Genomic DNA, 12,402 nt, shown 5'->3' with positions numbered 1-12,402 from the left:
GGACGTTTACATAGTTACAACTTGTCCCATACATAAAACAGGCGGCAAGATATCAGACCCAACAGGTTAGTCCCATTTTGCAAGCTCTGAGCTCAGCCTGGAAGCCTGAGAATTAAGAGTTTGTGTAGGCTTGCAAAGCTGCAGGCAACAGCACTGTGGCCACGAAAATCAGGGAGAGGGTGTGGACTACCCACGTAGCTTTGCAGTGAGAGCACCATCTCCCTGGTAATTACACAGCAATGGAAGTTTATCTTGGCCACAAATACACACAGAGAACCATCCAGTTCTAAAGTAGAAAGAGGTGGAAGCTCAACAACTCTGGCTCCCTAAAAAAAGCTCAATAACTTTGGTCAGTCCAATGGGTAAAGGTAAAGGGACCCCTGACCATTAGGTCCAGTCATGACCGACTCTGGGGTTGCGGCGCTCATCTCGCTTTATTGGCCGAGGGAGCCGGCGTACTGCTTCCGGGTCACTAAGCCACTTCTGGCAAACCAGGGCAGCGCACAGGAACGCCGTTTACCTTCCCGCCGGAGCTGTACCTATTTATCTACTTGCACTTTGACGTGCTTTCGAACTGCTAGGTTGGCAGGAACAGGGACCAAGCAAAGGGAGCTCACTCCATCATGGGGATTCAAACCGCTGACCTTCTGACTGGCAAGTCCTAGGCTCTGTGGTTTAACCCACAGTGCCACCTGCATCCCCAATCCAATGGGTAGATCACTGCTAGTTTTTTACAGTGGGAGTAGATCGCAGTCTCTTGGAAGTTGGACAGTCCTGCTATAGGAGATATCTGCTCTATTGTTCTTTTTTGTGTGGCCCATAGATTGGGGATTTTCATTTGAGAAGGCCACACCTTCAGGTCTGAAGCTTTGGTCTTCATGCCTAGCGACTGTCATTCTTTCATTCATTGGATTTATATTCTGTGATGGGTCTATTAAGTTGTAAGCCTGCGAGCAGCGACTGTCTTATCTTTGAGACTCTGTACAGTGCTTAGTAAATTTTAGGTGTTTTATAAGCAATGCATGATCTTGTATTCTACCAACTTAACTCAAAAGTCTCCTCAAGGCACCTCAATTGCACCTTAAAATTGTGAACAATACACTGCAATGTATCCATGAACTACAATGAATTAAAGTGTCATAAAATATGGCACAAACAAATAGTTGCACTATGATCTGCTACATTGAACCTGACTTCCCAGAGTGGTGAGAAACCCTAAGTGCAGAACTACCAGGCTTAGTTTTATTTGGATGTTGGAGGTGACTTACAGCATATATTAATAAATATTTGCTATATTTATTAACACGCAAACAAAGCAAGAGGGGAGGCAAACAGCTCCTCTTACAAGGCAGATTTCCCAGCAACATACATGAGTAGACCCCATAACTGTATTCCAGTTACTTTTAGCTCCAGAAAAAACTGTTTAGGGATCTCTCTCTACCTCTTGCATTTTCCATAAACTCTGAAAGTAAAAGTGGCCATGTTGGCTCCTAAGAATAGTTTAAAAATTCGTTTATCAGGCCAATCAAAACAGCACAAAATATTGTGCCTGTTTTCAAGCTAGGTCTACACTATAAAAAAAGGTAAAGGACTTTGGACAGTTAAGTCCAGTCAAAGGTGACTATGGGGTGTGGCGCTCATCTCGATTTCAGGCTGAGGGAGCTGGTGTTTGTCCACAGACAGCTTTCCGGATCACGTGGCCAGCATGACTAAACCACTTCTGGCGCAATGGAACACTTTGACGGAAACCAGAGCACACGGAAATGCCGTTCATCTTCCCGCTGCAGCGGTACCTATTTATCTACTTGCACTGGTGTGCTTTCGAACTGCTAGGTTGGCAGGTGGTGGGACAGAGCAATGGGAGCTCACCCAGTCACGGGGATTTGAACCGCTGACCTTCTGATCGGCAAGCCCAAGAGGCTCAGTGGTTTAGACCACAGCACCACCCACATCCTTTACCTTTACCTTCCACACTATACATTTAAAGCACATTCAATGCACGTTTAACCACAAGACTTCCAACTGTTGTCTTCCCGTCCCCACAAACATCAATTCCCAGCTCTCTTTAAGAAACTACTGTTCTCATGGTTCTTTTCAGGAAGCCATGGGGTTTAAATGTGCGCTTGATGTGCTTTAGAATTTTCAAATGCATGGTGTGGATCGCTTCACCAGACAAGATGGTAAGGAAATAAATTGGGGAAGGGAGGGGGGGGAAATGGATTGGGCTAACACAGAAGCCATGGAGTCTGCATCTGGTCTTGGCCTTAAGGCAGAATGGGGCAAGAAGGTGGCAGACATTCAGATGAAGCTCTTTAAGGTGCTAGACAGGTTTCAGGTAGTTCAGCAGCAAGGCCTGCTGGGAAGAAGAAGCAGAACAATAGTTTGATTTCCCCATCAGACACAAGACCTGGCTTCTGCCCAGGTCTGTCTCCATCCGTAGGCAAAATGCATACGCTCCTTGATAAGCAGAGAACAGGAATCCAAAGAAACCAGGCGGTGTTTCTACCAGCAAAGGTGGAGATGAATTTTTGGTGGCGTGCTAGACAATAAGTCAATAGATGACAAATTGGGTAGCTTCACCCAGCTGTCAGAGGGAACTGTTCCCTCAGAGAATGGAGTCCCATTTTCTGGTGGCATAAAACCCTCTTCCTCCAGTTTATTATCCTCCCTTGTTGAATGGCTAAATTTGGCATTTTCCAAGTCACAGGAAAAGCCCATGTTGGCCCATAAGAAAGATTCTCATTCCATATTAGGGATTCCACCACCCCCCCACCCCCACCCCCAAAATGTCTTCATGGTTAGTTCCCACTGATGAAATTTCAGTGGATTAGCCTGGACTATTAACAACCAATCTGCATAAAAAAGGGAGTATTCATGATTGTAACTTTGAAATTTGGGCTGCTTTTTTAAAAAAACCTGTGATGTTCTGTTGCCACTTGTCAGGGGTTCAGGAGCAGAGGCACAGGAAAGGGAGGAAATGGAGAGCGAGGGGGAGGGGGAGGAGTCCGAAGGAAATGTTAGCGATGACAGCGGTCCGAGGTCTCCGAGTCTTTCCAGCGAATCGGAAGATTCACAGAAAGGGGCCCCCATGGTCAGGGCAAGGGGGGTGCCAAGGGGGACACCCCAGGAAGAAGGGGCCAGAGGGGACTCAGAGAGCAGCAGTTGGAAATCAGGACCAGCGTCCACACCAGAGTGCAGTAGGGGGGAGGAGTCCCAGGCATCGGGATCAGGAGGCGCACTGCCAGTGGGAGGACATGAGGCAGGATTGGCCACGCCTCCATCGGGGAGCGAGGAAACAGTCAAGAGGAAGGTTGAAGGCTGCGCGCGCGCGCCAAGTTCAAATGTACAGGAGGGCGGCACAGTTGGCAGCCCGGATAGGGAGCCAGGTCCCAAAGCCCGCCGGAAAGAGCGGGAGGAGTCAGGGGGGTCAACGTCAGCGTCGGAAGAATCCAGGAAGGAAGGGACCCCGGGGGGTAACAGGACCCAGAGGAGAAAGGAGAGACGGAAGAGGTGGAGTAAGGCTAGAGTCTTAAACTGGTGTACAGGGGGCGGAGATTCAGATGGAGCTTCGCCGATCTAACCCAGACGTAGAGCTGGGGCGCTGCGGCTGGAAAATGGAAACTGTACTTCAATAAAGACTTTTGTACATTACTGCCGGCTAGCGTTGGTCCTCTGTGAGCTGGGACCTGGAGCCAGCTCTGACAGTAAGCTCCATCTCTGATATATTTTGCACCAAAAACCTCGCAACGTGAGTGGACGCAGCGAGGGGAGAGGATTGGTGCTTCGCGAGCTCACAAAAGTCAGGCAAGATGACTACAGAACAACAACTAGCGGCCCTGCAAGACGCAGTGACACAACTCAACGCGGAGGTACTTGCATCCAGGAAGAGGGAAGAGGAAGCGGCTGCCACCTGCAAGGATCTCCAAGCCAGGTTGGAAGTGTTTGCTAAACAGGGGCAACCGGGACCCAAATCAGAGGGGATTGGGCTGGGGAAAAGAGGAGGCAGCCTTGCATCTCATTTCGATGGGAATTTACAGCAGTACCCTAACTTCCGAGCAGACCTGCTGTTTGCGCTGGAGCTGCTGGATAAAGACTTTAGAGATGAGCAAGAGAAAGTGGGGTTTATCTGGTCCCATCTGCATGGGGAAGCTAAAGCGTGGCTGCGCAACCTGTGGAGAGATAAGGATCCGGCGCTCCAAAATGCGGATGCTTTCATTAAAGCGATGGATTCGTGTTTTCTATCAAATATAGACATTGATATCGCCAGAAAAGACATACATGGGCTCAAACAAGGTAGAGCCAGTGTAAGGCAGTACCATTCTCGCTTTTTTGGATTAGTCCATGCGCTGGGATGGGAGAAAGATTCTGCTCCAGTCAGAGACCTTTTTTGGGAAGGCTTGAATGCAAATGTGAAAGATGAGATTGCAAGGGGGGAGAGACCAAAGAGCACTCAGCAGGTGGTCCAGCGGGCACTGGAAATTGGGGTGCGTCTGGAAGAACGTCCATGGAACAGAGAAGAAGGACGTTGGGGACGTACGCCAGCGAGAGCACCTCCCCTCTTTCCCAAGGATGCAGCGCGTGCGCAATCCACACCTCCGCAGGGAGGGGGAGAGGAACCGATGGAGATTGGAGGCGCCAGGGCTCAGTCAGCTACCAGAGCCCTAACACCGGGAGCAGTCAAAGCGAAGCCTCCTAGAGGGAACAGGAAGTGCTACATCTGCGACAGTGCTCAGCACATGGCGAAAGAGTGTCCCCAGAGGCTCCACAAGCACACTGCAGCCTCAGCAAAAGTAACAGACGCAACTCAGCAGAGAGAACCACAGCAGGGAAACGACAGAGTCTGGCTGGAAGAAGAGGCACTGGGGTCCAGCCAGACAAGTCAGTGAAGCAATCCCCAGAAATTTTGCAGCCCACAGACCCCCTCCCGCCCAAGCCAGTGGTGCAGCTCACAGCATCGCTCCAACTACCCAATGGACTCACTATGGAAGTGCCGATTACCATTGACTCTGGTAGTAACGCGGACTTCATAGGACTGGATTTTATTCAACAGCACAACATAGCACTACTGCCAGCCACGCTGCCTCTGAAGGTTGTCACGGTGGATGGCAGGGAATTGCTGGGGGGGCAGGTGGTGCAGCAAACGCCTCCAATGGTGATGCAAATTGGGAATCACCGAGAAGTCATCAGCTTCAATGTCACCCAACTATCGGACATGCCTGTAGTATTGGGCATGAGTTGGCTGCACAGGCACAGCCCAGCATTGGCGTGGTACCAGCGCCAACTGACCTTCGGCTCCTCCTACTGTGCGGAACATTGCATTCTGCCTAGCCCGGAAGGGGAAGAGGATGACCCGCAGCTACAATTAGGCACGCTGCAAGCAGTGCCACTCAAGTACACAGCGTTTTTGTAGGTTTTCTGCGAGAAGGAAGCGGACAAGCTGCCTCCCCACAGGTCCTATGACTGCAAGATTGACCTCCTGCCAGGGGCGACGCTGCCAACCGGGAAACTGTATTCCATGTCTGAAGACGAGCTGCAGGAACTCAGGGAGTTCATAGACCTCAACTTGAAGCGCGGTTTCATCCAGGAGTCGAAGGCAGTAGGGGGCAGTCCTGTTTTCTTTGTGAAGAAGAAGGACACGCCCCAAAAAAGGCTTGTGGTAGACTATAGAATTTTGAACTCGAAAACCAAGCCCACAGCCTTTCCCATGCCCAAAATAGACGACCTGCTCGCAACGGTGAGGAAAGGACGCGTTTTCACAAAGTTGGATCTGCGAGGGGCGTACAACCTGATTCGCATACGGGAGGGCGACGAGTGGAAGACTGCCATGTTCACGCCCCTGGGCACCTACGAATACAGAGTTATGCCCTTTGGATTACAAAATGGCTCCCACTGTTTTCAAGCCTTCATGCATTACGTATTGGCGGGTCTCCTCTACAAGAAATGCGTCTGCTTCCTGGACGACATCCTGATATTTTCAGAATCAGAGGAGACCCACGAGGGAGACGTCAAGGAAGTTCTGCAGCGACTGCAGGAGCATAGGCTGTACGCCAAGCTGGAGAAGTGCCAATTCGACATGAAGGAAGTAGATTTCCTGGGCTACAAGTTGTCGGACACGGGGCTCGCCATGGACAGCGCCAAGGTTCGCGCAGTGTTGGACTGGAAGAGCCCGCGCAATCGGAAGGAGGTCCAGCGGTTTGTCGGTTTCGCCAACTTTTACCGCAAGTTCATCAAGGGGTTCGCGATGCAGACGGCGGCCATTACCGACACGCTCAGCTCCAAGAAGAAGAAGTTCATCTGGACGGAGCAAGCGGAGCAGTCCTTTCAGAAACTCAAGCGTCTCTTCTCGTCCGAAGAGCAGCTACTGCATGTGAATCCCAGCAGACCGATGAGGGTTGAAACGGACGCCTCAGACAGAGCCGTGGGAGCAGTACTGTTACAGCAAGACCCGCATGGGGACTGGAGACCGTGTGCCTTCTACTCCAGGAAGCTCAGCAAGTCAGAGCAGAACTACACCATCTGGGACAGGGAGTTGCTGGCCATTCATGCAGCATTCAAGGCGTGGCGGCACTTCCTCATCGGAGCCAAACACACAGTGCAGGTCCGCACGGACCATAAGAACCTGGAGTACTGGCGCACGGCGAGGTTCCTGAACCAGAGGCACATACGATGGGCGGAGTTCTTTGCGGATTTCGACTTCAGGATTGAGTACATCCCAGGCGACAACAACATCATGGCGGATGCACTGTCCAGAAAGCCGCAATACCTCGAAGAGGCGGCACCAGCAGCGGCCAAGCACATTTTCGCACCGAAAGCGTGGGCGTGCGCTTCAGCAACCGTGAACCTGGATGCTGTCCGTCGAGCGCTGCAGGAGGACCCCTTCGCACAAGCCAAGATGGAGGAGGTGCACAGGGGCATGGCGAAGGACGACGAGTTCCAGATACGTGATGGATTGCTCATCCGCAGAGGGGCCCTCTACGTACCGGGAGACGACCTCCGCGCAAAAGTACTGCAGCAGTTGCACGACGCACCCACCGCCGGGCACTTTGGCACAGAGAAGACGGTAGAATTAGTAGCCAGAGATTTTTGGTGGCCCAAGATGCGGGGGGAGGTCGCGGATTACGTCTCGAGGTGCGACACCTGCCAAAGGGCCAAGTCAGTGCACAAACCGCCAGCGGGACTGCTCGAACCGCTGCAGACACCGAGCGAACCGTGGGAGAGGGTGGCCCTGGACTTTGTCACGGATTTACCCAGCTCGAGGGGCAAGACGGCAGTGCTAGTGGTGGTGGACATGTTCACCAAAATGGCCCACTTCATTCCGTGCGCGAAAGTGGCCACGGCGGAACAGACCGCCAAACTGTTCATAGACCACGTGTTCAGGGTTCACGGTCTGCCACGGTCTGCCACGGTCTATCCTGTCCGACCGGGGGCGGCAGTTCATCTCGAACTTCTGGCAGAAGCTGATGGGTTTCCTGAACGTCAAGATCAACCTAGCGTCGGCAAGACACCCGCAGACCAACGGACAAGCGGAGCGAGTCAACGCCATCATGCAGCAGTACCTGAGATGCTACGCAAATCAACAGCCGGCAACATGGGTGGACTACCTGCCGCTCGCTGAGTTCGCCTACAACAACACGAAGCACGTGTCCACGGGGGTGACACCGTTCTTCGCCAACAACGGGAGGCATCCCAGAACCTTCCCGGGACTAGAGAGACTGGGGGAGGGGGAGCCACAGGCAGCGGAGGCCTTAGCGTCAGAATTGCAGGAGGTTCACGAACAGCTTCGGAGGCAGTTAGAACTAGCAAAGCACGCATACAAACTGCAGGCTGACAAGCACAGAAGGGTTGGGGAAGACATACAGGTGGGAGACTGGGTTTGGTTAGCAGCCCAGGCAGTGCCGACCAGATCGTTAGCGAAGAAGAAGCTCGGACATAAGCAGCTAGGACCTTACCAAGTCGAGGCACAAATCAATCCAGTGGCCTTCCGGTTGACACTTCCGGAGGGATCCAGAATGCACCCAGTGTTCCATAGATCAGTGCTCACGCCCTACAAAACACCTCACAGATTTCAGGAGCCGGGCACGGCACCAGACACGCCCAGGGAGACGCCCACAAGGAGGGGGTCGCCAAGAAGGGAACCCATCAACCAGGTCACAGAGATTTTAGACTCGAGATGGGGGGAAGAGGGAGTAGAATATTTTCTCGCCAGAGAAGGTACCCCGGCCAGCACCAACCGTTGGGTGCCGGACTATGCCTTGGACGAGCCTCTTCTCAAGGAAGAGTTTCATGCCCTTTTCCCACACAGGCCCATGCCAGCCGCGTATTTCGACGACTGGCTTTTCACACCCACATTGTCAGCCAGCACGTTCCAGGGGTTCACCTCGGACGAAGAACCGGCACTAGAAACACGTTCCCCGGAGGGATCACCCGCGGGGTCTGCCTCAGACCGTTCTTATTGGTGGGACGATCGACCAGAGGGGCAGTGGCACAGAAAGTGGCTGAGGGGTCCTTGGCAGGCAACGTCCCCAGAGGAGACCGGGGGAGAGACGGACATGGACGTGTTGGAGGAGGACCTTGGGTTCGAGCACGGCGGCAAAGAGATGGAAGCAGAGGAAATCGAGGTCGGCGAGAGCACGGAGGACGAGCCGGACTTATCCGGTTGGATGCACGCCACGGGGGACGAACTGTATCCGGCATTCACCCCCACAACGACGGAGCACCCAGCACCCACACCTGAAGGAGGGGAGGGGGGAAGGGGGGGCTTCGAGGGGGGGATGGATGTCAGGGGTTCAGGAGCAGAGGCACAGGAAAGGGAGGAAATGGAGAGCGAGGGGGAGGAGTCCGAAGGAAATGTTAGCAATGACAGCGGTCCGAGGTCTCCGAGTCTTTCCAGCGAATCGGAAGATTCACAGAAAGGGGCCCCCATGGTCAGGGCAAGGGGGGTGCCGAGGGGGACACCCCAGGAAGAAGGGGCCAGAGGGGACTCAGAGAGCAGCAGTTGGAAATCAGGACCAGCGTCCACACCAGAGTGCAGTAGGGGGGAGGAGTCCCAGGCATCGGGATCAGGAGGCGCACTGCCAGCGGGAGGACATGAGGCAGGATTGGCCACGCCTCCATCGGGGAGCGAGGAAACGGTCAAGAGGAAGGTTGAAGGCTGCGCGCGCGCGCCAAGTTCAAATGTACAGGAGGGCGGCACAGTTGGCAGCCCGGATAGGGAGCCAGGTCCCAAAGCCCGCCGGAAAGAGCGGGAGGAGTCAGGGGGGTCAACGTCAGCGTCGGAAGAATCCAGGAAGGAAGGGACCCCGGGGGGTAACAGGACCCAGAGGAGAAAGGAGAGACGGAAGAGGTGGAGTAAGGCTAGAGTCTTAAACTGGTGTACAGGGGGTGGAGATTCAGATGGAGCTTCGCCGATCTAACCCAGACGTAGAGCTGGGGCGCTGCGGCTGGAAAATGGAAACTGTACTTCAATAAAGACTTTTGTACATTACTGCCGGCTAGCGTTGGTCCTCTGTGAGCTGGGACCTGGAGCCAGCTCTGACACCACTTCTTTCTGGTCATGACAAGGGAGAATTAGACGATGTGGTTACTCCCCTAAAGCAGTTCTACTTCACACCCACACTATATATTTTAAGTGCATGGCTTCCCCAAAAGAATTCTGGGCATTGTAGTTTACTCCTTACAGAGCTATGATTCCCATCACTCTTAACAAGTGACAGTTCTGAGGATTCTTTGGGGGAGGTGGACCATGTATGGTGTAGACTTGACCTTATTACTGATCTCAGTGTCATGGAGACGGGGAGCAACCACTGTGTAGAATCAACCTCCGTGTCAGGGCAGGTCCACAGCACATAGGCCGCTATTGTATTTTACTATTATTTCTAATGCTTAGAATCTGTATGTGTATAAGGAAAAGAGAATGTGGCTCTGGCCCCACCCACATTTGGCTCTAGCCCTTCCCACCACGGCCATGGAACCCCTTCAGAAGATGTGTCATGAAGGGGAGGCAGGCCTCAGCTTGAAATAATGTTCCTTATTCCTGCCAACCTGCTCCAGAGCAGGTGCTTCCATCTTGGATTGGCTTGAGGAAGCCAGGGCAGTGTGTGATACTCTTTACGATGGCCCCTCCTGTCAGCACCAAAGACCACCAGTCACCAATGGGTGCCTGTGCCAAGCCTAGTTCACGCCTGTATGTCCATTCTTCGATTACTGCAACATCCAGGGATGTTTTGGTGTGTGAATGGGCCTTCTCGGTCCTTGTTGCATAGAAAGCATTCCATTGACTTAATATACTTGTTAACACTCTTTCTGGTCTTGCCACCGTTCATCATAATTAAAATCTCTCTCAGGTGCCGGGCAGATGTTGCCAGGTGCTTTGGGGGCCAATGTCTTAGGAATGACTCACACAAAGGTGTGGCAGCCTAGCTAGCAAGCACTGGGTTTCAGTACATGTTTCTGATGCAAGATATCCTGTAGGCAAGGGAAGGTTGGAGACTGATGGGGAACTCAGTGCTAAAAGAGGAATATAACAGAATTGCTTCTGTTGCGGGGGGAGTTGCAAGGAGTGACTTTTGATCTATTTAATTCTCTCTGTTTCCTTCCTCTTCCCCAAATTGATAGATAATATCTCTCTTCTGGTCTGCAGGCGTCTCGCATGTCTAACTCAGCTTCTGTGAAGCTGAGGGTGGAGACAGTTTATAGCCAGCAAGAACAGAGCTAGTAGCTGAGACCAGCAGGTGAGAACCAGAAGCTTTCGTTCAGGTGAGAGAATAGCATTGGACTCACTCGTCTGTAAAGAGGCTTCTTTGACTGCCCTCTCTGTAGTTACTTCCCTGATTATCCCAGGTTGGACAGTGATGTTTATTGCAAGCCTTCCAACGTTTCTGGTTGGGAAAGCGGGACACACACACCCATACACCTCCCACCCCACCCCACTTGAACTCTGTGTGCCTGATTTTCCACACATGCACCGATGCAGACTTTTCAAAAGGGAGAAGCAGCAGCGCAAAGCCGTTTCTCACTCTCAGCAGTGATCTGTCATTCAAAAGCACTTTTTTTCTTTCCCCACTCCTCTTCCCCATCTCCAAAACACTTTCGGGTGGGCACGAAATTGACACCAGGCCAGAAACAGCTTGTCAGCTGCCACAGTCAATTTCATGATTCTGTTGACTTGGATGGAATTGTTGACATAGATGGCTGCAATTCAGAGGCCTTGTTACCAGCATACAGTTATCAAGCTGCAAGTTCAAAATCGGGGCTAGTGCAATGGTAATAGGGAAGTCACTCTGTTGCTGAACAAGAGTTGAGAATTATCCCTCCCCACAAGATTTCTTTTTTCCCTGTCCTGTGCTACCACCACCCACCAAAGTTCTGCAGTGCCTCCTGTCTTTTCTACTACACACCATCAAAGTGTTATTAAACTCTGGAATTTATGCTAGAGGGCTAAAATGATATCTGAACCATTAATGCTGTTGCCATAAGCATAGGGAAACGAACCTAGTAGAGGAAGAAAGAAAGATTTGTTCTGAATCTCTTGGAAGAGCTTCAGCCTATCTTGTGATGAGGGGAGGGGGTGGAAGAGTACAAGGCGAGCAAAGCCACACAAACCACAAAAGCAGACGTTTGGCCTGCAGCCTGGTTTTGCGCTGCTCTACAGATTTAATTATACAGATGCTGCTCTTGCAGAGAAGTTATTTCGTCCCCCCTTCAAAAAATAAAATAAAAGCATTTTCCGTTCAGAATGAGTCACAATTGGTCTGGTCTACCAAATGTGGGTAGATTTCAAAAGATGCAGAATTTTCTGGAAGGGCCTTTTGCACCAAGCCGTTTTTCTCGCTCTTTTTGAAAGAAGCATTAGGGCTGCCTCAAGACACACCCAGCCAAGGTTGGATGGGAGGTTTGGCCACCAGCCGAACAAACCCTGAAACCCCAAGCCAGCAAGCTTCACCTTCTTCCCCTTTTAGCAGCCATGCATAAGTCATCCCCACCTGGTGGCTTTTCAGGTGCTTGAGTGCAGGTGCAGATTAACAACAGGGATCGGCCGAGATGCACCAAGCTTCGCCAACCTGATGCCCTCCAGATGTTCTGGACTACAAATCCCATCAGCCCCAGCCAGGACGCTGGATTCCATTCTGTGCTGGGTGCTTTAGCAGAAAAGTAAGACTAATCTTTGTTTCTTGTTACATGCATTTCAACTGTACTTATTAGAATGATTACAAACAACACTTGCCCCACCACCACCACCACCACATCCATCCAGCAGGTTCTCCTATCATAGTTGCTGAAATGTTGCAACACTTATCTTCTCGGTGGGGAGCTGATCCAGAGATCCTTGCATGCAACATGTATTCTCCTGTATCTCTGCAAAGAAGGAATCATCAAACCAAGAGCAAGGAAGACCAAGGAATC

This window comes from Podarcis tiliguerta, assembly GCF_965153285.1.
Source record: "Podarcis tiliguerta genome assembly, chromosome: 10".
Taxonomy (NCBI): Eukaryota; Metazoa; Chordata; class Lepidosauria; order Squamata; family Lacertidae; genus Podarcis; species Podarcis tiliguerta.
The sequence above is the reverse complement of the archived record's forward strand: the minus strand, read 5'-3'. Positions refer to the sequence as shown.